This window comes from Gymnodraco acuticeps, unplaced genomic scaffold (genome assembly GCF_902827175.1).
Source record: "Gymnodraco acuticeps unplaced genomic scaffold, fGymAcu1.1, whole genome shotgun sequence".
Taxonomy (NCBI): domain Eukaryota; kingdom Metazoa; phylum Chordata; class Actinopteri; order Perciformes; family Bathydraconidae; genus Gymnodraco; species Gymnodraco acuticeps.
Genome location: NW_022990274.1, coordinates 1453212 through 1481206, shown reverse-complemented (window position 1 = coordinate 1481206; position 27995 = coordinate 1453212).

Sequence of the window (27995 nt, the reverse complement as noted above, 5' to 3'; positions counted from 1 at the left end):
CGCTACAGTGCAATACACACATACAATGTACCCGCGACTCTTACAATCAAGTGCTATTTTATAAGTGTGGGGGGGGGGGGGGGGGGAATTCACCTCCTCTAGGGGGTTCCAGGGGCATTTTTTTTTTAAATATTGAAGTTAAATTCATCAATCTGGTGCAAAATGAATTTATGGATACATCTCTCAACACCCGTATGAAACAGAACTGTAAACAGATTTTCTTTATGGATATTTTACAAATCACTCCCCTTTTAAACTGTATTCTTGTTTTACTGTCATATAGTATAACTGTTTTTCATTTATTCTCATGTGGTAACCGTGACTGAGGTTACCATATGTAAAGCTAATCACTGACAACGCCACCTCCTGCTAAGGGGCAGGAGGAACCCGTGGACCCTAAATGTAAGTCGTGGACCGATTTTAAAGCATCCCTTATTAGGTGCAATTATGACAGAGGCATGAATTCCAAAAACATAACACAGCTTTATTTAACAAATGTTGGAAACTGTTTAAAATGTCAATTCATGTAAAGTATAAAAATGGCAAATATAATTCAACACATATATAAGTTACCCTCCTCAGTTGGGCAGGCCCGGTCCGCTGGGTTGCAGTGCCTGCTAATCGCGAGGGACAAAAACAAGAAAAGCCACACACCAAAACAACATAAGCATGCAATATTCAAACCACAATCTCTATAAAATAATAACAGTGAGATATTTAGCATACAGAAAAGAAAGTCTCACACCGTGCAGTCCCTACACTGAAGGCAGGCAGCGTTCCACCCGGGCCCAGGCCTACGCCGCAGAGGAGCGCAACCTACGACACAAACAATAAAATGATTATACTGCCATACACTGCACATGAAGAAAATGAACAAGAAAATACAAAATAAACACTATAGGACAGTGGCTGGCCTGGTCCTTTTGAAAAAAAGGAAAACAAAAACAAAAACAAACCAATGAACAAAATGATATATTATGAAAAACTATAAAATACAATACACACATTTGACATGTTTATATGAGGACCCCCTTGGTGGTTCTAGAAATATTTTATATAAAATTGTGTTTTCTATTTCACTTATTGTACTAAGATTATTTTTGTAATCATGCATGGTATTTTTTTTTATTAAACTTATTTTTTTTTTACTTTTCTTTTTTTAAATCTCACGTACCCCCTGCAGTACCCCAACGTACCCCTAGGGGTCCGCGTACCCCCATTTAAGAATCACTGCTCTAGACAGCGTGGGTAATTACCGTACAGCCAATCACAATGCGTGACGTCATTACGTCGTAACGTTGTACGTCGTGACGTCACTGGTAAGAGACGGGCCCCGAACACATCTGGTACCGACAACGGCAAACTTTTTATGGCTTCCTGTTTACCCGGTCACCGGTCATGTGACCGCATCAGGTGACACCGTCAGGTGACAATGACGTCAGATTCCCACACTCATAAATGGTGACCAAAACGTTTGAGACCCACTGAGATAACTACATTACATTACATTACATTGCATTTAGCTGACGCTTTTATCCAAAGCGACTTACAATAAGTGCGTTCGACCAACAAAATACAAACTTGAAGAAAACAGAATCATATAAGTACATCAGGTTTCATAGAGCAAAAATATTTCAAGTGCTACTCAACTGGCTTTAGATAAGCCAGTCCTTTATTAGTATATAAGTGCTTTGTTAATAGTTTTATCGCTCGAAGTGCAGTCGAAAGAGATGAGTTTTCAGTCTGCGCCGGAAGGTGTGTAAGCTATCTGCTGTCCTGATGTTAATGGGGAGCTCATTCCACCATTTAGGAGCCAGGATAGCAAACCCACGTGTTTTTGCTGATGGGAACTTGGGTCCCCTTCGCAGCGAGGGTGCAGCGAGCTGTTTGGTTGATGCAGAGCGGAGTGCACATGCCGGGGTGTACGGTTTAACCATGTCCTGGATGTAGGAAGGGCCAGATCCATTCGCAGCATGGTAAGCAAGTACCATTGTCTTGAAGTGGATTCTAGCACCGGAAGCCAGTGAAGGGAGCGGAGGAGCGGCGTGGTGTGGGAGAATTTAGGAAGGTTGAAGACCAGACGAGCCGCTGCATTCTGGATGAGCTGCAGAGGTCGGATGGCACATGCAGGTAGACCAGCCAGGAGGGAGTTGCAGTAGTCTAGGCGTGAGATGACGAGAGTCTGGACCAGAACCTGCGTCGCTTTCGAAGTCAGCTGGGGACGTATCCTCCTGATGTTGTAAGGCGTGTATCTGCAGCAGCGGGTTGTAGCAGCTATGTTTGCAGTGAAGGACAGGTTGTTATCTAGGATCACACCCAGATTCCTTGCAGTCTGAGTCGGGGAAACAACAGAGGTGCCGATGTTGATTGTTAGGTCAAGAGTGGGACAATATTTTCCCGGAAGGAAAAACAGTTCAGTCTTGTCAAGGTTGAGCTTGAGGTGGTGAGCAGACATCCACTGAGAGATGTCAGCTAGACAAGCAGAGATGCGTGCGACGACCTGGGTCTCTGAGCGGGGAAAGGACAGAATTAATTGGGTGTCGTCAGCGTAGCAGTGGTATGAAAAACCATGCGGGCTAATGACAGATCCGAGCGAGTTTGTGTACAAGGAGAAGAGGAGGGGACCAAGAACAGAGCCCTGAGGGACCCCTGTAGTTAATTGACAAGGGTCTTTGAGGTATGAGGTAATGAGGGAAAGTGCAGAGCCTGAAACTCCAAGTTCTTGGAGAGTGCGAAGGAGGATTTGATGATTCACCGTGTCGAATGCAGCAGACAGGTCCAAAAGGATGATGACAGAGGAGAGGGAGGCTGCTTTAGCCGTGTGCAGTTCCTCATTGACAGCAAGGAGGGCCGTTTCTGTGGAGTGACCTGCCTTGAAACCAGACTGGTGCGGATCCAGAAGGTTGTTCTGATGGAGATAACAGGAGAGTTGTTTAAAGACAGCACGTTCAAGTGATTTAGACAGGAACGGGAGGAGAGAGACAGGCCTGTAGTTTATAACATCAGACGGGTTGAGAGTGGGTTTCTTTAGGAGAGGGTTTACTCTTGCCTCCTTGAGACTGTTTGGAAAGTGACCAGAAGTTAGAGAAGTGTTGATGAAATGGGTGAGAAACGGTAGAATATCAGGAGCGATAGTCTGAAGGAGGTTTGAAGGGATAGGGTCCAGAGGACAGGTGGTAGGGTGGGCAGAGGTAATGAGGGTAAGAACCTCACTTGGAGAGAGAGGGGGAAAGGAGGTTAGTGTGTTGGTGGAAGGGGGGTCTGGTGACCCAGCGGTGAGTAAAGGTGAGTCAGAAAAAGAAGAGCGAATATCATCAACCTTTTTTTCAAAATGGTTAACAAAGTCGCTTGACAGAAGGGAGGAGGGGGAGGGGCTTTGGGGGGGGTCCAGGAGGGAGGAGAAGATGGAAAATAGTTTTTTAGGATTGGAATAGGAAGATTGGATCTTATCTTGAAAGAAAGTGCTTTTTGCCTGAGAGATCGAAGCAGAGAAAGAGGAGAGGAGAGCCTGATAGGTTAGGACATCGTCACGGTGTTTGGATTTCCACCGTTTCCGCTCTGCTGCCCGAAGGACGGTTCTATTAGCATGCAGTGCGTCATTTAGCCAGGGAGCAGGAGGGGACTGACGAGCCTGCCGAGATGTGAGAGGACAGAGAGAGTCCAGAGTGGATGAGAGAGTAGAGAGGAGAGTTTCTGCAGTAGAGTTTGGAGGTAGGAGTTGGAACGAGTCAGAGGAAGGGAGGGCTGAGAGCACCGATGAGACAAGGGAGAGAGAACGAAGGTTACGGCGGACAGGTGCAGGATGAGAAGAGATTAGTTTGTTATGTTTGGAAAGGGGTAGAGAGAATGATATGAAGAAGTGATCGGATGTGTGGAGCGGGTTTACAGAGAGGTTAGAAGTAGTGCAGTTCAGTCAGACAACTCACATGTTCCTTTAACATGTTTATTAGAAGCAGCATATAGTTAAGTTTGGCGATTAGGCTCGGGCATCATCACTCCATAGATATACATAGCACGATGAGTGATGATTAAATAACTAACCCCCGAGCCTACAGGTGGAAGCTGGGGTGGAAGCTGGGGTGGTGGTGGGGCAGGCAAGCAGCAGCGACGTAGAGCTGCGGCAATAGCAGCAGCAAGCAATGCATGGAGAGAGATCTGGTAGGTTAAATAGAGCGGCTTATTAAGGAGACTCTGTTTGGTTGGTTGCAGAGTGGCAAGGGGGAGTTATGTATGAATGCAGCATAAGTGCTCGAGTTGACTGCCTGAACTAGCTCGCAGGCTTCGCCCCATTTCCTTGAGAATATGAGATCAAGGACATTGCCAGCTTTATGAGTCGGTGGGGACGGAGACAGTGAGAAAGCAAAGGCGGTTAACAGAGATGTTAGTTAGTCTATCTTCCCTGTCTGGAGGTTGAAGTCTCCGAGAAGTACAGCGGGAGGGCCAGTTTCAGGGATGTGTGAGAGGAGATTATCTAATTCCTCCAAGAAGTCCCCCAAGGCGCCTGGTGGACGGTAGAGAACAACAATGGTTAACTGTATAGGATGGGTTACTGTGACGGCATGGAACTCAAAGGTGGAAGGAGTGAAGTTAGGTAGCTTGAAGAGGGAAAAGCTCCATTTGGGAGAGAGCAGGAGACCAGTGCCACCTCCTCTGCCAGTGGGTCTGGGTGTATGGGAGAAGGAATATGCTGTGGAGAGAGCTGCTGGGGTGGATGTGTTGGATGGAGTAATCCAGGTCTCAGTGAGAGCAAGGAAATCCAGAGACTGCAGGGAGGCGTAGCCAGAGATGAAGTCGGCCTTAGGAACAGCTGACTGGCAGTTCCACAGGCCGCCTGAAACTAGATGTTGGATCTCAGTGGAGCACGTGGGATAGACGAGAGCAGGCCGGTTATATCGATTACGAGATACACGGGGCCAGTGATAGTTGCGAGAAGACACATAAACAGGAATGGTAAAGTTAACTATCTAAACAGAGAGTCCCTTACCTCACTGAGCTGTAGTTATCTCTCTCAGTCTGACAGGACAGAGCTCTCCCTCTCCTTGTTTTAAAAACAGCTTCTAATATCCGTTAGCGCAGCTAGCTAACCAGATGATAAGTTTGGTAGAAATATACTGTATAATAGTAAAGTTATTCAAGATAATGCCATATTTATTGAAGATTTTACATTATAAATATTCCCCCAAATTATTCAAAAGCATATTCTTCCAAACTCCTTGCTGTAGTATGACCACCAGGAGACTATTGATGTGTGTGGTGAGTTTGGTAGTAATATACTGTATAATGGTGAATATTATTGTATTCTCTTTTTTGGGAGTTGCACTTTGCAGACGGTCCCTGAGCACTCGTTTCTTCTCCGGCTGCGGATAGAGACCAATGTAATGTGTCCGGAGGACGGCGTGTATTGGCTTTTTTTGATCAAAATGTGATTGTAGTTCGTTGTCAACCTTACCACGGTACTTAGGAGACGTCATTTGTGTCTGAATAACGTTTTGTTCATGAGTTATTGATCCGTGAAATCCGAATCTCCCAATATCGTTCCAACTTTACTGAACTAAGCCAGAAGACCGTCTCATTTTGTAGACCGCTCGGTTCAGTTCGGACCGCTGTTCCTTCACTTTATTTTTATATACATTTATTTTGGACAAAAACTTAGCGTGAGGAAAGGCATGTGTGGCGTGAGTGCGTGAGATATGGGTTAATTGCGTGATTCACGCTCAATGTGTGAGTGTTGGCAGCCCTGTGTAGTGTGTTATAGGTTTTTGTGCATGTAAATGGCTAAAATCGCAAAATGTCCTCCATTGGACTCCTTTGTTTACTTCTGTGACATAATGACCTCACTATGTAACACGTGCGCTTCTATTGGCTAGCGCTCCAACACATTGTATGTGATAGGCTAAGGGGCGGGACATCTCTAAGAGGCTGACCGATCACAACAGATCCAGACTGGGCTCTGGTTTCAAACAGAGGGTGAAAAGGCAGTATGAGGTGACATCATCTAACCCTAACAAAGAATCCCAAAAATTCCTAGCCCCCCCTGTCCTAGTGACCTCGTGCTCTGGCATACACCTGCAGCCTCAGATCAGCTGACACCCCCTCATACCTCTCACCCTGTCCAAGAACACCTGGGGGGATAGGACGATTCACATACTCAAAATTCACCTATTTACAGCCGCTTTTAATCTGTTCCCCCCTTCACTTTTTTTGTTGTATTTTTGTTATGAAAGTACTCATTTATCATTGTCATCGTTACCTCGAACAAAATACTATAACGCTTTAATCTTCTGGAAGGTCAAAATATAAAACCTTTGGCTGGTCCAATAATAATAATACACAGTGATTTAATAATTGAGTGTTGCTGCCATGACCCTGTGTCCTCACACATCTGTTTCTTCTCAAGTCCTATCTGAAAATCTCGAGCAAACAGGGATCAGGATACAGCAAGAATACATATCATAAGAATGCACTCAGATGCCAATTTTTCAACCTGAAAAACAAATAAGTATATAATCTTTATCAAATGATTATTTATCAAGACAAAATAAAAGAGAAATACAGCGTACAGAGTCTACAGCAGAAAGCCATTATATATGTTTTAGATCTGACCATGGGTTCATTATCACATTCATTTAATAACAGATTCTTGAAAAAAATACCCCTGAAAATATAATATCCTATCCATGCTTATTTAACATGCCTTTACTCTCTTTCTTGACATTGAGAAAGGTAGAGGCATGCCTTGAAATCTGGGGGAAATCATTTTTGTTTAAGTCCATAGAGGAAAAAAGGAAATTATTTTACTTGATATGTCATGCCTTCAAGGATTTGGTTTCAACTACAAAAAGTTAAAGAAAAGGAAGATCCATTTTATAAACAACTTGACTTTTATTTTCTAGTTCATTAAATGAGATTTAGATGAACTAGAAAATATCATATCATTTATAAATAGGCCAAATGGATTGTTTTAGGGCACCAGCTGTCATTAAGCAACACACACACACACACACACACACACACACACACACACACACACACACACACACACACACACACACACACACACACACACACACACACACACACACACACACACACACACACACACAGTAACAGTAAACTGTTGAACCAACTGGAGAAGTAGGACAAGTTAAATATTTCTGCCTAATCTTGATCCTTGTTGCAATAAATCATTCCATGAAGTAGTCAATGCATTTACATCAATTATATCAGGGTACAGTCACAGGTAACTTTCTTTGTTTTCTTTTCATTTGTATCATTCTGGAAGGACTTTTTGAACACAAACGTAAACCGATAGAAAAGTTTGATTTCTGATTCAAGGCTGGATTATTGTAACTCTTTATTATCAGGGTGTACCAAGAAGTCAGTCAAGTCGCTTCAGCTGATTCAAAATGCTGCAGCTCGTGTAGTAACCAGAGTTAGGAAAAGGGACCACATTACTACTGTTCTGGCTGCCTTACACTGGCTCCCTATAGAACACAGGATAGAATTTAAAATTCTTCTTCTCGCCTACAAAGCCCTTAATGGGCAGGCGCCATCTTACCTTAAAGAACTCATTATACCCTACTGTCCTACTAGGGCATTGCGTTCCAAGAATGCAGGGTTGTTGGTTGTTCCTAGAGTCTCTAAAAGTACAATGGGAGCCAGAGCCTTTTCTTATCAAGCTCCACATTTGTGTAATCAGCTTCCAGTTTGTGTTCGGGCGGCAGACACCCTATCCGTTTTTAAGAGTGCACTTAAGACCTTCCTTTTTGATAAAGCTTATAGTTAGGGCTGATTAGATTCAGCCCCTAGTTTTGCTGATATAGGCTTAGTTTGTCGGGGGACATCTTACTTCTTCCTTCTCTCTGTCGATACCTGTGTACTCTCATGTTCCGATTAACCCAGCTTCCCCAAATGTCTTTCTTTTTGGTGTCTATATACGCCGGGATCCGGAGTCATGGATGATCCTGCGCTTCTCTGTCCTGGATCGCGAGCCCTGGATCTTGAGTCGTGGCTGTGGTCCTGGATCATAGGTCCTGGATGGATATCCTCGTGGATTCATCTTCCTATTATACACACATGCATTTCCAAACATTTGGACTACCTATGTTGCAAATGTATTATCTTTTCAATTTACACACGGCATCTATTGCACGTCTGTCCGTCCTGGGAGAGGGATCCCTCCTCTGTTGCTCTCCCTGAGGTTTCTCCCATTTTCCCTTTAAACTGTGGGTTTTCTTCGGAAGTTTTTCCTTGTACGATGTGAGGGTCTAAGGACAGAGGGTGTCGTATTGTCATACTGATATTTTGTACAAACTGTAAAGTCCACTGAGACAAATGTAACATTTGTGATATTGGGCTATATAAATAAACATTGATTGATTGATTGATTGATTGATTGATTGATTTCAGTTTTCAGCTTTGAAACAGCTGGTGATGAGTATCATTTAACATGTACATGCATTTCCTGAAAGTACATGTACATTCTGTCAGGCAGCCCTATTGGTCTAACTAAATTCAGCAATCAAATTCAGAGGACATAATACGAGACCACACACAATACAAATGTTAATATATCAATCCTGAGATAAGAGGCAGAGAGAGCACCAGAGGCTCTTCTGCTGCTGCTGCTCTGGAGCTTTGAAGCTCTTCCTCCCCAGGTGCAGCTCGTTGCAGCAGCACACCTGGCTCAATGTACTGGAGGGAAAAAGGCACAGGAACACATTATGTAGCAACGATTCTCACTGACCGTGGAATGTATTCTGCGGTGAATAACACAGTTCATCAAACATTATTTGTATGAACAAACTCTAAAATTGCCTTTAATGGGAGTCTGGGGTTTTCTTGAACATAAAGGACTAATGTTTTGTTCAAATATATCATTCAATTTATAACAAAAGAAAAAAAACAGTACACCCATGTGCTCAAAGACTAAGTACAGTATGATAAGCAAATGTCTGTCTCAAAAACGACTTCAAGTATGTGGTATAATAAATATGTAATGTGGAAGAAATTGAACACATACAACCGTAGTGTTTTTTTCCTCGTATTTCAAATAAAATCCTGACTTAGATAAAAGGGTAAGTTTCTTTAAGTAATCTCATGTCAGACTTGTACTGTCAGAACATTTCCCATTATATGTCCATACATAAAACCAATCATAACAAAGTGATGCCATTGTTTCTTATCTTACCAAATTTCGTTTTTGGACACAAATGGGTAAATCACTTTGCACTTGAGGTGATTCTTGCACTACCGATATCGGCAGTTGACCCTGAGCATTGTTGCACCGGATAGAGCCGAGTCATCAAAGTCTAGCATGTGATGACAAGCCAGATGCACTGTAGTGTTTCACCATCTGCCCTTTGGGTGATAAATGTGCTAGTATGAATACCATGGAAACACCCACACAGGAGATAGAGACACACAGATGTACTGTAACCACGGGGGTTGCAATGAGGCATGAGAAAATATATGATGAGACCGGTGCTCCTACAGAGGAATCCATTAGTCAAAAGTTCTTGTGAAATGTTACTACCAAACCCACACACACACACACACACACACACACACACACACATTGATGCTCTCTCCACAGTCTTTGTCTCTCATACCCAGGCGGGTGCCAGATGGGGTAAGGATGAGGTGAAGCACATTTCCCTAATTTACATTCCAGTCACATGGCTGAAGTCTACAGTTGGCATTCTGTGTCTGAACGGCGCCCCTCGTCTCCGCTGAAAGGCACCCCAGCATCGTGACTTAAAAATGCTGAATAATGACAGTGAGGATCAGCAACCTCTTAGCCTGTAGAACTCTGTACAGCTCCCTCAGGAATTCATGGGTTTCTTTCATTTCTCCATGCATAATTCAGTACTTTATATTTCACTTTTTATTTTTCTGCAAATGTATCTTATTAGTTTAGTTAGATTTAAATAATTTCCCACCCAACTGAATGCGTCGCTGGTTCCCAGCAACCAAACCATAAAAAAAGCTGACGCAAATACTCTCCAGATTGTTATTTGAAAAAGGTTTTCCTACTTACAAACTTAAAGAGGACATATTATGCTAATTGTGTGCCTGCATACGTTTTATCATTATTATTACTCATAAAATGCACACAGTTATCACCTTAGTTACTTACACTAACCTTATAAACCCAATGCTGAAAATGACAATAAATAGAAATAGACTTTAAAAAAGTGTGTCCATGGTTTCTTGCTGACAATTTCTCAAACTCAGCAAAGCATAACACTATAAACGTTAAGGTTTTATCCCTTTTGTGTCATCACACGGATAATAAATGGCTAAGCATTTCATTGAAGGATGTCTGGTGGGCTCTCAGTCATCGCTCCAGAGATGGGGGTTGCAAATGATAGTTACATCTAGACAGATTTTTTGTAGATAGTGGAAGAATGCTCTAGGGTTGGGTTTGCATTCAAAATCTGAAGACCATGTTTGCTGTCAAAACTTTTACGATGCTAATACAAACTCTCGCTCTCTGTACAGACAAGTCGATCAAATACAAACGTTATGTTTAACACTGTTTCCATGACAATATGTGTTGGCATTTGTGTGTCAGAGAGCAATTGGCTGTGTTGAATTTGTTACATACCAAATGTAGTTTGCAGAGGTATATTTGAACAGTTCAGTATCTCCACCGTCAACAGAGGGATGTGAAAACAACTCTCTAGAGACACACTTTGCACTGATTCAAGTCTGTATAGCCATGGGCGGACATTTTATGGGACATACATAAAACAAAAGTATATTTTTGAGTAGAGCTCATCTTGAAACATTTGAGTTCTTTGTTCTCTGCGTCTCTATGTTTGCTCTTTGGTTAGCCATGGCTTATGGGTCTGATTAAATATGGGATTAGTTTTGTATCATAAAGATAAAGCAACACTTTCTCAGAATAAAGCAAAACTATGAGTTTAAAATAAGAAAAAAACGGAGTCAAGCAAAATAAACTACATTTAAAAAATGGAAAGCACACGCTATTTGTTGTTTGTTTATATCACGCAGTCTGTTCTTCCTCTGTCTTCCGGTTGTTGCCTCTTTTGAATGACAAATACACACTACCGCCGCCTGCTGGTAAGGAGAGTTATTGCCACTCACGCTTGCGCAGTTCGTACGTGCTCGGCTGAAGTCTTTGCGGTGTGTTCCAGTGCGACACATGGCCAAGACGCAGGAGAACTCGCCGACGCAACAGTCGGCGTCGGCGAGTTCTCTGGTGACTGCTTGATGTGTCAGGGCCTTAACAGACAAAGCTAGCAGTGAGTGAGCGTTCAGACACCGGCGCACACACTCAAACAGACTCGTGTGCCTGACTCTACCAACAGGCTTTCATGATTCTGTTTAGATATGCAAGTATAAGCCATGATAGCTTATTTTATTAACACGCTAATTTGATATGAAAATCAATGGAGGCTGAGTTAACTTTGTAGGAAAACCCACCGTCCATGATGCCCCTGAGCTGTGTTTTATTTATTAACTTCATATTTTTCATTTCCTAAAACGAAAGACCTGCACCATCTTCATCCATGCTGGGCGTTGCTGTTATCACAGTGTCATTTCATTTGACCAAATGTCTTTACATATACATTAAATAGATTTTATTATTAACCACCTTTTTGTTTTATGTCCTTTTATTTAAAACATTCTTTGAGACTTCATCTTCTGGTTTAAATTTCAATAAATGTAATTTGTATAATCACTCTTTTGTCTTTATTCTACATGAAAATGTTAGAGATTCCAATCAAATCTGTTGATTATTCATATCTTCCTCAGGCTAGGAATAGTATGTAGAGTTGTTAATGCTAAATGTATATAATTTTCTCACAGGATATAGAAATGAAACAACACAGTTTTTATCCATTGTGTATGAATGCTTCAGCTCTTCAGACCAACATAGTAAGATGTGAGCATGGTCCTAATTGTGTTGGTATGCAGCCTAGGTCTGGTCTGTTTAATAAAGCAAATCTGCCACTTTTATATTGCAGAATTTGTTAAATGAAAGCAGTCTTTAATTGTTTGTCCTAAACACAGCAATATATGCTCTTGAAATGAAATGTCTTTGAAAAAATAATAGTATACAGTTTATATTGTGTATCACCTTTAGCTTGAAAATACATAGATGTGTTTTTTTTCTATAAAATAAATAGACAGACACTTTATCAATCCCAAATTGGGAAATTATGTTACAGCAGCAGTGTGTTCAGGTATTAAACTATTTAAAGTTGGAATAAAGTATGAACTACACAACACACATATAATGCACAGCAATCCATAAGGTAAGTCCGATATGTTCATGAAAACCCCCCAGGAGTCACCGACACTAACGTGGCCGAGTGGACTACGGAGTTTGCTGCATGAGTTGCACTGTATGATCTGTGGTGTAGTGGGCTGTCACTCAAAAGCTGAGTAGCCAATGGGGACACACCCCTGAAAGTCCCGCCCACCTGGGACGTTTGTGTCAAAATCAAGCGGCAAACTCTGGGGAACAGCCGGGACGCCAATACGGAAGTGTCACACACTGCAGTTCATACATGGGCCGCTAGGGACTGGCTGCAGAAAGGAGCAATTTCCATAGACCCCCATGTTAAAATGCCCAACTTTACAGCAGAAAAAAACATGTTTCTACCCATGGATGCAATACATTTTATTATCGATATAGTTAGATTCCACCTTCATGATTTTGAATCTGTGAGTGAATTGTTTTCTAACACGACCCTTTTATTTATATTAGGTCTTAAAGTTTTTGCATAAATTAGGGCGTGGTCACATTGAGTGACGGCTCTGTCAAGTGACTGCTGCTGCTAGCTTCTTGTCTCTCTGCTAGCTGCTCCGTGAAGATACAGGGACTCTGCCTGCTCAGCTCATCCAGGAAACACAACTTGTAGCTGGCCGTGGTTGTTTGTTCTTCATGCTTATATATCGGACTATTGTGACTCGCTCTGCGGTTAAAACAGACGGTGCATGAATGCGGTTTTGCGGTAAGTGAAATTCTAGTGCTTTATTTATGTGTTAATGATTTTAATCAGCTACGTAATGAATGGTAAGGCTTGGGTTAGCATGTAAGCTAGTGGTAGCTACATCGGTGCTAACGATTGTAATCGTAGCCTCCAAGTTAAAATCATAGACTGTATATATAAAGGTTACAACGAAATAGACAAGTGTTAAGTGGGATAATACTGTTGAACAAACGGCTTCTGTTTGAGGTTGATAAAATAAGGTTACATCCTTGTAACTTAGAGATATTTGATTATGTAGGTAGAACTGTATGTATCTAAGGTTAATTTAAATTGGCTATGCTCAAGTATGTAGACAAGCTAATGTCGAAGTAGTGTATGTGAAATCAACCTCACAATAAGATGTGTGTATATTACAATTATTAATGTCATATTTCAAGATGATTACTTAGATATTACAATATGGTTGGTTGAGCTGGAGTTCATTATCGAGCTTACACGTTAACGTCACAGTCATCTGAAGAACGAACCAAAACCTTGTTGTTTTTATTAATTGCATTACCAAATGGGTATCAAATAAACAGTAAGCATTGGTAACACAACTTCCAAAGTTACAGTAAAATAAAAAGGACCCTGACTCGGACAATACACAATCCAACATGTTCAACAGAAGAGAATCAGTTATATTGTTTGTACACATGGTACTTTACATATATATCTGTTTGTTTAAGGTGTCCAGGTGATGCAGACGGGCTGGACCAGAGAGTGAGAGACAGAACTGGACTCCTCACAGCAGTGAACTTCAGCACAGGTACAAAGACTCTTTTTTCATACTGTACAAAGAATCAAGAAAGATATTGGTTTAAATGAATGAAGTATTGACTTGAATACACTGATATATATTCCATTAAACAATACTAAATACTAGATCCCCTACACATCAGTGAAGTTGAGGGTTTTTTCCATGCAAAAAGTTACATTTAGATATTTAGCAATATGACTTTGTCAGCTTTCTAATGTAATGTATTGAAGGCAAAGATATTTAACACATAGTGAGAACTGCTACTATTTATCTCTCAATATTGTCTGTAAAAAACGTGGTAAAAGTTATTCTTTAAGTGAGACAACAGAGCAAGCTTCTACAGTTGCACTACGTTTTGATAACAGTTAAATATTATTTTGATAATAACATATATTTCAATGTTGATGAACTTCATACTGTTCATTCATAATCTGATTGTCTTTGTAGCTCATTGTTGAAATAAAAAAAAAACATTACAATTACAAAATAATTATATCTACAGCCCCTAAACACACAAACACACCGCTTTCATAAATAACACACTTGTTCTGCAATAATATGTTTTATATTTCCTGTCATTTTTGTTAGGAAAGGACATGCCTGAAAGATAGGACATCTTCTCCTTCTCTGAGGGTCAAGAAGAACATCCAAGAGGAACATTAAAAGCTGAAAGATTTTAAGACCAGTACAGGACATTCACTAAGAAACTACTTTTATTGTAAAAACAGTCAGCTGATCGAATGCAGCTATTTCCACATCTACACTCCATCAGCTGATTATTTCTATTTGCCAGTCAGTCAGATGTGAATGTGTAATCTAACATTTTCAGTAAGAATAATGGACAAAAGGAGTGCAAATACAAATACAATTTATTGAAATGTGAACCAAAAGTTAATCAAATGTTTTAAATAAAAAGCACATATGGACAGAAGGTGTAAACCTATTAAATGTATTAAACACATTTAGTCAAATAAAGTGACCGACTAGGCCTGTGCAGTTGGTATCAGCTTTGCCCAGCATGGGCTCCTCCATCAGGCCTGGTCCTCCTCGCAGAGGAAAGACCCTCAGTCCTCTCCAAACCAACAGACAGGACGTCCATCACACGGAGGTTTCTCCCTGAAGTCTCTGCAGCTCTCTGGACACCATGCTGTCTCAATCCGTCCATCACACGGAGGTTTCTCCCTGAAGTCTCTGCAGCTCTCTGGACACACGCTGTCTCAATCCGTCCACACTGAATATGAGATTGGGAAAATGAAAATAATAAATGCTTTAGACAATAAGAAACATAAAGTTGACTGTTGAGTTGCTCAGTTTTTTTAGATTGTCAATACTATTACTGTATAACTAATATCTCAGGTTAAGAGGCACATTCAAATAAAGATTGGTCTTTAAATACATTTTGTCTTTTGAATTGTTTGTCTAAAGTCAAGGATCTATAACTGGTACTTAGTTTTAATGATAGTCTGGTTATTATGCTGTTTGGAGGAGGCCTCAAAGGTAAGAGCGCTAACTAGCTACCATCACATGTACCTTAGCTTGACTTAAATGTATTAAACTTATAGTTAAGTGATATCAAAATATAAATAACTAATGTCATGCAAACATATTAATATTTGCTTGATTCCAGTGTTGAATTTAGCACAATTGCATACAAACGTTAAGGGGTTTTAAGATTCTGAAGTATTATGCTAAAAACTCAATAACTTAGATTATTATTTATAGTTTTGCTGAATAGTTTCATGTCCGCTTACCTTAGAAACGTAAAATGCGACGGCAGCGTGCTGATGGGGAGCATGTTAGCTTAGCTTGGTAGCTTCAGCTAGCTCTGGAGCTTCCAGCTCGGTGGCAGCAGGTCCCGCCTCGGCTCCGCCTCTTTGCCCTTATTTGGAGCAGGCTGGAGAAGGCGGGGAGTTGAACTCTGGCGGCACTGTCGAGCCGTTAGTGGCCGACTCCGCCTACTAAGGGCTTCACGGCAACTCTGCAGAATCCTATGGGTGACGTCACGGACCCTACGTCCATTTATATATACAGTCTATGGTCAAAATCAAAAAATGAGGGAGCGCAAACGAGAAGAGCTGCAGCGAGAGCAAAAGTCTGATCATTGAGAAACAAGAAACAAGAACTGCAAACAAAAACCTATGTTAAAAGAAAGAAAAAAGACTTATAGTTTACATGATTACACAAATGATTTGTTTGCAACTTATAGTTATATTTTTGAAATTTATTTTATTTTGCTTGACTCAGTTTTTTTTCTTTTAAACTCATAGTTTTGCTTTATTCTGAGAAAGTGTTGCTTTATCTTTATGATACAAAGCTAATCCCATATTAAACCAGTAGTCTGTTGCAAATATTTTTTTCTTAAAGAAGGTTTTTTTTGAAAATGTACCATTGAAATAGTTCGGTTTGGAAAAAATGGATACTATAGAAAACACTAAAACATGGTTTGGATTTCAGCGGATTGGTCACTTCACTTTTGCTGAAGTGATGAAACCTCTATGGTCCAGAGTGAAGTCTCTCAACAAACCCCTTCCCTAAACCAGCAGGTTATATTTACACACATACAGCAAACATGCTTATATCTTAATATTTCCTACATTAGTTGGCATTTGAGTCTAATGGGCTTTAGTTTTATTTCTGACTTTCATCTAGTGCCAAAGATTGACTTAGATAGTAGCATATTGTTGTTTTTGAGTATACATTATTCAAGAGGACATATTCTGCTCATGTTCAGGTGTATATCAGTATGTACAGTAGTGTCTCTACTGGGACATGTCTCCATGCTTTAATGTTCAAAAAGCTCTTTATTTGTCTCGTATTGCCTGTGCTGCATACCTCTTTTCACCCTCTGTCTGAAACCAGAGCCCAGTCTGCTCTGATTGGTTAGCTGGCCGGCTCTGTTGTGATTGGTCAACCGCTTAGAGATGTGTCGGTAATTTCCCGCTCCTTAGCCTATATAGCATATCATGTGTTTGAGTGCTAGCCAATAGAGACGTGAGTGTTGCATAATGATGTCACCTTGTTCCAGAATAAAACAAAGGAGCCGTTTCGGGGAGGGGGGGGAGTGTGTGGGAGGGGGGGGAGTGTGTGGGAGAGAAACTCCCTCTGGATGAACTTTGTGATTGTAACATTTGCAGACCATTTACATGCATACAAGCCTATAGAACACACTACATGAAATGGAAAACCATAACAAAGCAAAGGGTCTCTTTAAGCCAATGTAGGACAAGCCAGGACTAACAATACGTTATTATTACATATTTGAGAATCTTTGGAGTTTGTGAAATGTAATTCACAATGTATTTTAAGTTGCAGTTTGACCAGTATATTTTAGTTTAAGTGTACCATTTTCTGCCTTTTAATGCATGCAGACACAGTGTTGGTCTCTTTTCTTATTCATATGTTCAGCGAGTACTTTGATCAGCATTGCCACACCCAGGGTGATGAAAGCACATGATGCGTGAGCAGACTGTTCACACACAGCTATCTTACAGCTCCTGAACAACCCCCCCCCCCCTCTGCACTCCCACACAGAGTATAGAGGTCAAGTTCACATACACACACACACACACACACACACACACACACACACACACACACACACACACACACCACACACACACACACACACACACACACACACACACACACACACACACACACACACACACACACACACACACACACACACACACACACCATTTCTGCTGTGGACAAAGAGGTCATGGTCAGTCCCAGGTTCTCCATTCACTCATATTTGGTCTACAAACAAACACAATTGCACACGCATAGGCATCTCCACACACTGCAGCAGTCTCTTAGGTCATGGCAATTCATTCGCGCACCTTTTCCGGGGTCAGGGTTACACACACATATAGTCAAAAACACACACACATATAGTCAAAAACACACACACAAAGAGCTTCCCAAGTGAGACTGCGGCTCTACCAATAAGGCCTCAGGTCTGCAGCAACAGCAAACTCCTCCATGGAGACCAAAGCCAATTTATTTCAGTCAGGCTGCTGGTGACAGAAACGGAAGCTTTAACAGAGGTCAAGCTGACCAACCTGCCCGCTGGGAAATACCAGCCTGCCCATATACTGCATTTATATACTGGAGAACTCAGGCGTTTACTCTTTTTTACCACAGCGCAGGTAGCTTTATAGTGCGTCGTAATAGAGGAGATCAGGCTGGCGTGGAGAGGCTCGCCCACACAGCTTCTTAAATAGCTTTTAAAAGCTTAATAAAAGGCAAGCTACATTTGATGAAGTATTATAGCTGTAACTTGTACATTTCAAGGCATCACATGTATTGTTGATCATATCAAATGAATCTAATGGAGGATAAGTACACCATTTCAAAGAGAATCTTGCTTTAAAACAGAAACGATACATATGATCTGGAGCAGGAAAGGTGTAGTCGGAATGGAAGAAATACAGTTTAGGGTTCTCCGTCTTAATATCTCCAACCTTAATGACATTTTCTTGCATAGTCATTTCAAGTGGAATCACGCAAAACTTGTCGTTGTAAATGTGTTGTTTTTACTTGATGCATCTGTGGGTTTTTTGAGTGTTGTTTTAGTATAATTACACAACACCGCAAAACAGTTATTTTATATAAGACAACCTTTTATCTGCGAAGTGTGATTCACCAGGGAGTCAAAAGAAACATTTTAGCATTGCTGAGTTTATCCTGCTGTTGGAAATCAGCAAATAAAAGCACAAGATAATAAGCAGTACAGCATCAGTGTCACTGGAGAGATGTTCCATAACAAAATGTTGACTGAATGAAATAGAAATATGGTTTATGTGTCACTTTCTCTCAAAGATTATTACATAAAAGATGTGTTTTTGAGTCCCATTTAGTCTTAGTCTGCATATATGGTATATTTGTTAAAAACTGAGTAAAGAAACCAGTAAAGATCATCCGGCTGAACATTAGCTGCCATTAGCCTATAGCATTTAGCGGTGGTGATGGGCAGTTATGCTAGTGGGATGTCATTTTTGTTTAAAGCCTAATGTTAGCCTTTTACTTCTGGTGGTTGCTTTTACGCTTTAAAAATCACAAAGATAATTAATATGTGAAGATTATTTTTACCACACGCTTATATTTTGCGATGTACCGAAATCCAATCAAAAAATCAGATTGCTTTTTTTTACGGGAGCCCTTGTAATGCTAAGTACGGCAAACAAAAATATGTCATCACTGGAGCACTCAATACTTTCATTGTTGGTTTTTGGGGTTTATCATTGGATGTGTTATTTATTTGACAATAAGAAACACTAAGCATTTTGTAGAATAATGGCTTATTCCAGGATGGACAACATCCTGTGTGAAGTTCACTGACATCATGCCCCATGAATTAAACCGTCCTTCCTTCCAAAAAAGCAGTAAAGTTGCCCTTCAAAAATTAGCTAGTTTAATCTCGTCTAATCAATCATTTTAATGTTTCCCAAAGCAGCGTCAGACATGTGTGTTGAAACAGATGCTGCATGCTCTCTCTGTGCATACACATAAACAGGAGCCTAGTCCAGCTTAACAGCCCCATATAACTTTGTGAGGGCACATGACAACACAAGGTTTCACTGAGTTATTGTTGGGGAACTACACGTGAAGAATGCACATAAATTACAAAGTCCTTCACCTCATAAGCAAACTGCATAGAAACATGAAATCGGAGGCTTTAGGGATTGTGTGCATATCCACTATATATGCTGGTGAGGAGGAGGAGGAGGTTATCATATGCAGTTGTTTACCATGGAAACAATATGAACTGCACACACACAGAAGCTCAGATGACATTAAAGTGAGCTATAAAGGCATTCACACACCATACTTGCCAACCTTGAGACCTCAGAAATCGGGGGCATTTCCAAAACCACCGTGGGGGGGGGGGGGGGTGCTAGTGGATCGGCGGAGCTGTATTAGATTACATTAACATGCTTATTGTAGTTGTAAGTCCACTGCCTTGCGGCCTGTAGCACCATCCTTGATGGAGCATATGTGTGGGCTGGACCTGTATTTTACAGGAAAGGAGTGAGCAGAGTTGTCGATTCTTGTTCAGTTTTCTTTGACTATCTAGTGGAAACAGTCCTGAGTAGATCTGATTCTGTCAGAAATGCGGGAGAAATATGACCCCGGGAGGAAACCGGGAGAGGGCAATTAAATCGGCAGGGTTGGCAAGTATGGCACACAGTTATGAATGAAGATTGTGGTTATGTTCCGTCCTAAGTGGTCCTCAGGGAGAGTTTTCATAGCAGAGGAGAAGAGAGACATAGAGAGCCAGTGAGAGGGAAAGGGAGAGAGACTGAGGCGAAGCTAATGTTCGTTAGCTACTGGAGCTCAGTGAGGCAGAGGGGTAAACCGTCCGGCCTGCCAGCACTCGTTGGGATGATGAATCGAATCGGATGTCACCGTTTGTTTACCAACAGCCCTTTCCTGCCGCCACAACTGGAGGAAAACACAGGGTGAAGGCTCTGTGAAGCTGAGGAAGAAGAGAGCGTTGACATTAAAGACAGAGAGAAAACTGAATAAATGGAGCATGCTCAACATTCAGCCTCAATAAACCGTAACAGAGGCGGCTGTTTACAGTATGTGTACAGGGCAGCTTCTTTTCAGGGAGATAGCCTACTCGGCTACATATTTAAAGTAGGCCTACTTGTCATGGTAAAAGGGAAGAAAAATAACCATCTAACAACATGAAAGTATTCCTCTGCTTTACAAACTCACCTCCGTGCAGAGTCCTGCACGGGTCTGATTTTCAAGACCCGCTCCCGCCCGCACCTGTGCAATACTGAACCCGCCCTGCTACCCGCACATATTGCCAATTAGTTCCGCAACCCGACCCGACCCGTCGACACAAGGTTCGCAACCCGACCCAAACCCGCATATCCTATGAGCAGTGAAAACATGCAATTGTTAACACACGCAGTTGCATATTTGTCTCAAAAAGTGTGGGATGTTGGTTATTTTCTCCATCTAGGATGACACCAGAAGCCTCCCAGACGTTGGATTTCGCTCTTGAGGAAGTGTTATTGAAAATGCTGTATTCTTTCACACACACATACGGGTATTGGGCCGAGCGCGACACCGTACTTCCGGTCTGCGCCGTTTTACGCGAGGTGCAAGCAGCCGTACACCGTCTAGGTGTTGCTAAGCTTCCTGTACTGAATATCATAGTCTATTGCCTTAATCAATATCTAGTCAACTCTAAAATACCACATATATGCATTGGCATGATAATATTATTGTGACAAGTGGGGTATTCACCTGGTGTTTCCAGAAGATAGACGTAGATGCAGCCAAAATCAACGAAGGCCACTGTCGTTTTTCCATACATCTGAAGGCAGTCTGTAACAACCCACACAGCTCTAGTTTACGCTGGTAACGACCTAAAGCACACCCCTCAAGTCCAGAGATGTAATCCGAAGACATGCAGCGATTTATTCGGTCGTTAATTCAGAAAAAAAACCTACTGCGCTCTGCCTGGCTACGTTAGCTAGCTGTTTATATTTGCACTTCCAGGATATTTGCACCTCCAGGAAAATGGCGCATTTATATATATTTATATGGCGCGTGTTGCATTGTGGGTAGCTCGTGACGTCACTGTGTGTGAAAGAATCCTCCGCTAGAGAGCTTCACCTCAGCCATTTCGAATGTGGCGCGCACAGCAGCAGATTGATGCGCTGCAGAGGTTATGATTATGCGCGGCCCGCGGGGGAGAGGTCTGAGGATTTAAACATTCAACTAAATTATTATTATTTTAATATATATATTATGCAATACCCGCGACCCGACACGCATCATCTTTGTTTTACCCAGAACCGAACCCGGAAAAAAGCGTTTGAAAAAATACCACCCGCGAATCGCTTTTTTTTGCGGGTCACCCGTCGGGTCGACGTTTTTTAAGTGCCATATCCACTTGAGCCCTTGTCATGTTTTCATATGACTGTTGGAAATATCAAACACAAATCAGCAATTCATAATTTTTATTTTACTTGTTTGAATCTTAAAAAAGGAGACAATAATTAGCATGCTAGCACGCTTTGGAAGCTGATATGACAGCAAGAAGAAGATGGATGATCCGGGACAGCCTGGACTCCCCTCCTGATCATCTGCTTTTGCCGTTTACAGGTAAGATCCAGCAGCTTTTAGCCACCATGCCTCTGTGAGCCTGGACGCAGTGGTTTGAGTTGGTTGATATGAGCTGCGACAACCACAAATGAAATGTTTCTCCACCTCTACCGTATATTTTCCTACTGGAGCTCACCCGTTCCTTCCCTGTTACGAGTGGCTGCCTAAAGACACTGGACCTGGCCTACCGTGCTGTGAAGGGATCAGGTCCTTCTTATCCAGGACCTGGTTAAACCATACACTCCAGCACATGCATCAGCCAATCAGCTCATTCCTCACTGCGAGTTGGAAGTTAATCCTTTGAGAAGCAAAATAAGGAAGTACTGTTCCTATTACATTTCTTTACGTTTGCATTGTATTCACATTTGTGTGCATCCATGCCCCTTGGAGAAAAATACATGAAATAATATAATTTACAGGAGAAAATATCATTTAAAATGAAGGCCAATACAATATTTAGATCATTAACTCAAATACAAAAAGAAATGCAATAATCCAAAAATGATTAATTCACAGTAAACGTTCTGAATTACATTTAAATTCAGTTTTTAAATTATAACATTATTATCAGCCCTCTATGGCATGCTGTTGCCCTCAAGCAGCAAACTACCTTTTTGGGCCGCAAACCACACCTTTTATTTTTGGAGAATAGATTAAAGTATATTTTATAATCAGACATGTCAGTGTTTGATGAAAAGAGGGTTTGTTTGTCTGGTGCTGGAGAGGTCCTTTAGGAAGCAAAGCTGCAGGGAACCCAGATATATATGTATATCAAATACATGCATGTGCTTGGATATGTAAACAAGTAGGTTTGATTGATTAAATACTTATTATTATTTGAATTGATATACTTAAACTGTGTTTTTTCTTGTTTGTTGCCTCAGGGTGCTAAGACTACTTTGTTTAGGCAATACATGCTTAAGTGTGGACATGTGCTGGGATGCATAATTATGACCATAGTCAATCTTTTTAATTTGTTGTTTACTGATGCTTTCAGGAAATACACACTAGAACCTTTAATGGACAGAAGGAACATAATGGAGCAGTTATAGGGTCATCATTCTCTCTGACACTGGAGACAGTGAGCTTCAGAATCACCGAGTAAAGAGGTCAAGGGTCAGTCGGCAGGGTCAAGTGTGTGTATGTGTGTGTGCGTGTGCACATGTATATTTTTCTGCATCCGCATTGTGCACCTTTTTTGCACATATTCCCGCTGTTTTTCTTATTCCACTGATCATATATTTTAGCATCCTCTTCCGCACATTGCTGCCTTGAAGCAACAAACCAATAACTGGTTGTAGGGGTGGGGGCACACGTTATGATGGATATGTTAGCAAAGACCCCTAAGTTCCCTAAAATGTAGTGAAATACTGTATGTTTCCCCTAAAAAACAGTCATGCCAGGGTTAGCAAAATAAATACATATATTAATTTCACAATGTCATATTAATACCACTCCAATGCAGTGTGCGATTGAAGAAAAGTATATTAACACCTGCTTTATAGAATGCATATACTACAGGTTTTTGGAAGTTCCAAATAAATACAATGTATCTGATTTAACTGTCCAAGTTTTTATCTATACTTCCAACCTCGGTCGTCATTGGTCACCACTTTTAAACCGGCTTGTGCTCCAAAAAAGAGTTTGAACAGGAAGTGGGTAGGCGTCTCTTTATCCTCTTCATTCTGCAGGACGGAGGATGAATCACATTTTTAATCCCTTTAGAAGAGCCCCCATAAACATTTTCTGCTGTATCCACGCCAAGCAAATCAAACATCTCTCATCACTTGTGAAGTCACTGCTGTCACTTTTTTCTCCTCCTCGTCGAGCCACTCCCTACATGGATTACTACTCGTTGACAGTGCAGAACCGGAGGTCAGGGGGGGGGGGACACACGGGTGTTCCACTCACCTCTCCTCCCTTCTTCTTCAATCCCTTTCTCGCTAATCCTCCTCCACTCAGCTGCTGTGGTGTGTTCATGACCATCGCTTGGGTAACCTTTGACTCTGCAGTCTTTATTGTGAAACCTCACTCCCTTTGCCTCTACACTACCCATAGCCTTGGAATGAAACTCATACACAACTCCTGAAACATGTTGTCTTCCAGGGAAGCTTCTTTTGTTGTGGAAATTCCACAATGAATCACATTCTGTTATGAAATGAATAACATATAGAAGTGTAAACCAAAGCGGTGTTATTTAAAGGTCACCTATCATGCAAAATCCACTTTTCCATGTATTTTAAACCTAAATGTGTGTCCTCTGTGTGGAGAGGCTGGAGGAACACATATTCCCTCTCTTTTTGTCCTGATCCATCGATATAAAAAAGAGCCGATCAGATTTTGGTCACTTTGTGATACGATACGATAAACTTTATTGTCCCCGTAAGGACATTTGTTCACAATGTCACAATGTTGAATCTCTTAAACCAAACTTCTTGCAGAGGGGCTGATTTTGACTACCATGAGTAGTGTTGTGACCATTGGACAAATGATTACTGTGGACAATTATTCTTTGAATAAATAAGCAATCTGTCTCATTCAAATCTTCAAAATCTACCCGAAATGTATCAAAATCAGCCCACAGAGAGTACAAATATGGACATGTTCTGGTTAAAACTGACCTTTATGATTCTGAAAATGTCAGAAATGGACTAAGCATCATCAACAACTCAATACAATTATGCATAAATCGTTGGGGTACTCAACATGTCCGACCCTACGAGCTGTCAACTAGACTATAAACATTACATTTCATTTTTTAAAGGTGTGGAGAAGCCTTGGAGTCACAGCCATAGTGAGCCAAGGCAAGTGTACTAAGACAAAATATCACTAAATGAAACGTACATGATGCATTCCACGATACCTTTGATGTTTAATAATGCACTTTCTAGAGTTTCAGAACAATTCTTCACTATTCAAAACAAATCTTATTGTGGAGTGAACCTGCTGTCTTTTTTCCTATCTCCCACCTGTGGCAGGTCACTGTGAGCTCTTGCTTTCTCTGTGTGTCTAAAAGCTCTCAGCGGGCCCCACTTCCTCACACTGCAGCCTGTGAAGAGATCAAAAGCCCAGTGGGTTGTAACTCCACTCCACGATGCACTCTCAGGTACGGAGGCATCCAAACACCAGCTCCCCGACGGACACATCCAGCAGAAACTCTACACATCCCATCATCACACCTGGACTGCAGCCCAGGGCAGCCTGCATCAAAGTGTGACCTTTGACCCCTCTAGACTGCCCCCCCCCCCCCCTCTCCTCACCCTGACCCCAGAGCAGCACCTTGAACTGATTTTTCTGTCACGAACTGTCTATGTTTTTTCTGTTTTATTTTGAAGTGTCGCGATCTGTCTGCGTTCCACTGTTTTATTTGGAAAAACCTGACATGTGAAAATGTACTTTGACAAGCACAACATGGTTTATTGGGAATAAAACACATTTACCACTTTTCCGTGTTTATCACAGCCAAATAGAAATTATGGGTGCTTCCTGGATTTATGGTCACATGACAACACATAGTTCCCAAGATAAAGGGGGTGTGTCAACTTACCGCCCTTAACTTTATTTTGAGCAAAAATGTGTACCTTGAACTGATTCACCATGATGTAAGAGGAGCGGCTCTGAGCAGACTCCTTGGGGGGCTAAGTGCTTCCTGTCCTCTGAACACAGCCATCACTGTCAGCCCCTCGGAGACTGTTCCAGAGAAAACCCTCCCACAGGAGGCATGTCCTGCAGGGCTTTCAGTGCTGTGGCTCACATCAGACTTTTAGGGCGTAGTATAACTGTGTGCGACCTTGGATATGTGCCGGGTGATTCATTTCAGAGATATCCACTGATAATGATGGATGAAGAAATATACTGCAAAAAAACATCAAAGACACTTGGGCAATTTCTTGAGAATATTTCCCATGCTCGATTGCAGTACATTTAATATCTTGCCGATGGAAATATTTTGATATTTGAAAAGGTTTGTGTATGTTGCAATATACTGCAAGATGTACATTAATTGCAATTTAGGGGATGAGAGAAACTGTAGCTGCGGTTACTCGTGCTCATTTTCAGGTTCATACGGTTTTTTAGGTTTCTGCTGGAACAAACAAAACACGTTTTTTTCTCCTACTGTCTAAATTCACCTGTCTGAAGACTTTTATGCTATGCTTTTAGCACGTCGCTCAGTGTTTTTTAGGTCTTTCATTCCTCTCAATGTCTCGGCACCACTCTGGCACTGAAGCAGGCCTTTCTATCTATATTTATATATTCGTTGTATAGTGTAGAGTTATTCTGTATCACTACATCACTACCATAAGGAGGCTCTAATGGCTTGTTTTAGGTTACAGTACTGAATATGTTTGCTTTTCTCCGTGGATTTGTATGTACCTTTCATAGTGTTCCTTTCTGCACTTACCTGCTGGAAAATGGAAATATAACTTTAAAGTATGAGATGCAAGGCTATGGCATGTCTCTTTTGATTGCTGCATGTGAGTCGAGAAAAGGATGCATCAGTCAGACAAATAAGAGGTAACTGTGCCATCCTGAGGGTATGACCAGGAGATAATGATCTAAAAAAATGAAAAGTCAAATGACTGTTTATTCACACCGCCTTCAATTCCACTGGCCTCCCTCTGTTTGCGTTTCACAGCAGCTGTGGCTTGTTTTACATTGTTGCAGTATTGTAATGCCTCCTCTCACAATACCTGATCCCAGATTACTGTTTGCATTGCTAGTATGCAAATGGTCGCACATGTAGAGGGCACATTTGTTGACAATGAGAACTGTACACAGAGCATCAGTCTGTGAAAAACTCTACTGCACTGCTGGTTACAACAGTATGAGGAATCCAAAGCATTGAAGCTGCTAATATCATTTCAATTCCATTTGGATATTCATCCATTATATGTATTACATATAGCTGTATATCCACTGCAGTTATTACTGTATGTCCTCCATTATCAAGAGTGCACTACAGATACCCATGGATGGGAGCCTACACCTGCTCTGGGTTTCACCTGTAGGCAATAGAAAGTAGAGTAAGATAAAAAGTGTTATTTATTTGCATATTCCTTCATTTTTGAATAACCGCACAGAAAATCATAAATAACACATTCCTGCCATATTGCCTGCTAGAAGTTTAATCCTGAAAAAGCATAGTAGTATTTTTGTCTGTTGATTTGTTCATATCAGTGCCAAAAGGCAGCAGCAGATAGAAGATATGGTTCTTTGATGGCTGGGCACGGAAAATATGATGTTTATTGGACTTATAACTGCCAATATGTTGATGGACATCATTCTTCTTGTAATCAGCCCGATATTTCTGGGAATCACACAAATAGAAATAACGTTTTCTTTTTCAGAATCAATAAAAGTGACTTTAAGTTAGTTTAAAGCATGATTAACAAAATCAAGTTGTATAGGCCTGGAGTGACGGCAGGGACTTTGCATTAGTCGTATTCTTGCACCTGCAACAGCCTAAAATCACAACGTGTAGGAACCATCAGATGATTGTGGTGTGGTCACCAGAATTGGGTGTAATGCGTTACTGTAATAATATTACTTTTGTTGGTAACGGAGTAATGTAACGCGTTACTTTTATAATTCAGTAATCACAGTTACTAACATTGCCCGACACGCGTTACTTCGTTACTCTTATAAAATCAGTAATCATACAGTTAGCCTAATTACATAAAGAATGACTAGATTCTCCCTTTGACAGACAAGAGGGATTTCCGCCACAGGTTTATATTTACGTAACATTTGCGCGACTTGCGCAAGTTATCCACTGCTGCACGACGTCAAACCTCAACAAGCAGCTGCAAAGACAACATGCTAACGTGAAGCTAATAGCTAAGGAGGACCTCCGAATCCAGAGTGAGGATGTCGAGTAAAGGAACGCACTGTAGGTGCGCCGCATTTGCGCTTCAGATGAGGCTCCCTCCGCAGTCTGCGTGATCTGCCTGTAGGGAGCGGCGGCCCTGCGAGTAAAGTAACGAGCACAGTAACGAGTAAAGTAACGAGTAAAGTAACGCGTAAATATATTGTAATAAGTAAGTAATATATTACTTTTTTTGAGTAACGACTATCTCAGGAGGTGTGCACATTAACAC